This window comes from Sinocyclocheilus grahami, unplaced genomic scaffold (genome assembly GCF_001515645.1).
Source record: "Sinocyclocheilus grahami isolate Dianchi unplaced genomic scaffold, SAMN03320097.WGS_v1.1 scaffold36.1, whole genome shotgun sequence".
In the NCBI taxonomy this organism is placed as follows: domain Eukaryota; kingdom Metazoa; phylum Chordata; class Actinopteri; order Cypriniformes; family Cyprinidae; genus Sinocyclocheilus; species Sinocyclocheilus grahami.
In genome coordinates, this window is record NW_015505215.1 from 1,316,810 (window position 1) to 1,320,317 (window position 3,508).

The 3,508-nt window shown below is 43.9% G+C and overlaps 1 pseudogene; it reads right to left on the minus strand.

Moving 5' to 3' along the window:
• The window catches only part of LOC107581620 (dynein heavy chain 11, axonemal-like), a 142,975-nt pseudogene that overhangs the window by 9,951 nt on the left and 129,516 nt on the right, over positions 1 to 3,508 (minus strand).

Here is a 3,508-nt window from a genome sequence, read left to right on the forward strand (position 1 = left end):
TTTTTTATATATATATATATATATATATATATATATATATATATATATATATATATATATATATATATAATGAATTAGATTATAATATATAGTAGCCTCAGGATTAAAACACAACACTCTAGCTGCTTGAAACTGATCCATATTCTGTTGTAGTCAACACACATAAGGAAAAAGAGCAAACAAATGCACATTTATCAGCTTCTGTGAGTGCAGAATCAATACCGCTGCCTTCACCTCTATTCAAATCACACAGCCCTAATGCATCTTCCATTCTAGTTTTCATACTGCACAGAGCAAAAAAAATGGGGCTCTTTAGAGCTCAGTAAAGATTCCCATATCTATTCTAAAATCCGCTGCAGAATAAAAAAATTATTTTTCAGAGTAATTTTTACTACAATGAGAGAATTACTGGTATAAAATAAGCAAAACATGACTAAGAGGGTTAAACTTGCCTTCCTTTCTTTAAGGTTTGCCTTCCAAGCAGTGGCTCGAGGAGAGGGTCCACTCCCTCCTTCATGTTTTCAATCAGGACCACCTCACCAGCGGCCAAAGCCTGCTCAATAACATACAGATACCTGTATGATAACATTAACAGTGAAGTCCAGGACAAGACAAATCAACTCACTGCATTCAGTTTCTTTATATTATTTCATATAAATAATCTTTGACCAATCTAAAATCACTTCACCCTTTCTGGCCATACTGCAGTACCCTCAGGTTGGGCCTGTACAGATTTCGGATCCACTTGCTGGCCTGCTGCTGAGGATCCACAATAAGAGGCCAGCGCTGGCTGCTCATCAGGATGGCTGCATTTTCAACGGACAGCCGTTCAGCTGGCAGGCCCTGGTTCGGCCAGCCTGCCACGGTGGCCTGGTCTGTGAGCGTAAGTACAGGGTCCAGACCGTCTGTCAGCGGGATAGGGGTCTGGATCACGAGGTGTGAGGAGAGGAAGACAGACAGTGATGCTATTCAATTCAATGCTCCACTGGAGTGCAGACACAGTAGTATAGTAACAGGATCTTACAGTAGACAGCTCAGGAAGAAACACTGATCCAAAACACTCTTAACCTTGACAAGTGAAACAATAGTTGGCAAAAGCCATAATATTATTTTTAAAATAAAAATTTTTGTGATGGTATGGCTGTGTGATGTATCCAGTGTAAGAAAGCAGCAGCCACAAGCATATCACCACACACGGTCTTCAGCTGAGACTCCAGCTCCAGCTGTCCCTTTGACCAATGCATGTTTTCTGCCAACAGTGAGAGAATGACTGGGTGAACTCACTTAAACATGCCCAGGTGACATTTAAAAAAAACAAAAACAAAAACATATACATATATATATATATATACACACACACACACACACACACACACACACACACACACACACACACACACACTCACTGGCCACTTTATTAGGTACACCTTGCTAGTACCGGATTGGATGCCTTTTGCCTTCAGAACTGCCTTAATTCTTCGTGGCATAGATTCAACAAGGTGTTGGAAACATTCCTCCGAGATTTTGGTCCATATTGACATGATAGCATCACGCAGTTGCTGCAGATCGGCTGCACATCCATGATGCGAATCTCCCATTCCACTACATCCCAAAGGTGCTCTATTGGATTGAGATCTGGTGACTGTGGAGGCCATTTAAGCAAAGTGAACTCATTGTCATGTTCAAGAAACCAGTCTGAGATGATTTGAGCTTTGTGACATGGTGCATTATCCTGCTGGAAGTAGCCATCAGAAGATGGGTACACTGTAGTCATAAAGGGATGGACATGGTCAGCAACAATACTCAGGTAGGCTGTGGCGTTTAAACGATGCTCAATTGGTACTAAGGGGCCCAAAGTGTGCCAAGAAAATATTCCCCACACCATTACACCCCCACCACCAGCCTGAACCGTTGAGACAAGGCAGGACGGATCCATGCTTTCATGTTCTTTACGCCAAATTCTGACCCTACCATCTGAATGTCGCAGCAGAAATCGAGACTCAGAAGATTGGAAAAACGGTGCCTGGTCTGATATTGTCCAATTTTGGTGAGCCTGTGCGAATTGTAGCCTCCGTTTCCTGTTCTTAGCTGACAGGAGCAGCACCCGGTGTGGTCTTCTGCTGCTGTAGGCCATCTGCTTCAGGGTTCGACGTGTTGTGCGTTCAGAGATGGTATTCTGCATACCTTGGTTGTAACGAGTGGTTATTTGAGTTACTGTTGCCTTTCTATCATCTCTAACCAGTCTGACCATTCTCCTCTGACCTCTGACATTAACAAAGCCTTTTCGTCCACACAACTGCCGTTCACTTGATATTTTCTCTTTTTCAGACCATTCTCTGTAAACCCTAGAGATGGTTGTGTGTGAAAATCCCAGTAGATCAGCAGTTTTTGAAATACTCAGACCAGCCCGTCTGGCACCAACAACCATTCCACATTCAAAGTCACTTAAATCCCCTTTCTTCCCCATTCTGATGCTCGGTTTGAACTTCAGCAAGTCGTCTTCACCACATCTAGATGCCTAAATGCATTGAGTTGCTGCCATGTGATTGGCTGATTAGCAATTTGTGTTACCAAGCAATTGACCAGGTATAATAAAGTGGCCGGTGAGTGTATATGTATGTATATACACTGAACAAAATTATAAACGCAACACTTTTGTTTTTGCCCCCATTTTTCATGAGCTGAACTCAAAGATCTAAGACTTTTTCTATGTACACAAAAGGCCTATTTCTCTCAAATATTGTACACAAATATGTCTAAATCTGTGTTAGTGAGCACTTCTCCTTTGCCGAGATAATCCATCCACCTCACAGGTGTGGCATATCAAGCTGCTGATTAGACAGCATGATTATTGCACAGGTGTGCCTTAGGCTGGCCACAATAAAAGGCCACTCTAAAATGTGCAGTTTTATCACACAGCACAATGCCACAGATGTCGCAAGTTTTGAGGGAGCGTGCAATTGGCATGCTGACTGCAGGAATGTCCACCAGAGCTGTTGCCCATGAATTGAATGTTCATTTCTCTACCACAAGCCATCTCTAAAGGCGTTTCAGAGAATTTGGCAGCACATCCAACCGGCCTCACATCCGTAGACCACGTGTAACCACACCAGCCCAGGACCTCCACATCCAGCATCTTCACCTCCAAGATCGTATGAGACCAGCCACCCGGACAGCTGCACAAACTGTCAGAAACCATCTCAGGGAAGCTCATCTGCATGCTCATCGTCCTCATCGGGGTCTCGACCTGACTGCAGTTCGTCGTCGTAACCGACTTGAGTGGGCAAATGCTCACATTCGATGGCGTCTGGCACTTTAGAGAGGTGTTCTCTTCAAGAATGAATCCCGGTTTTCACTGTACAGGGCAGATGGCAGACAGCGTGTATGGCGTCGTGTGGGTGAGCGGTTTGCTGATGTCAATGTTGTGGATCGAGTGGCCCATGGTGGCGGTGGGGTTATGGTATGGGCAGGCATATGTTATGGACAACGAACACAGGTGCATTTTATT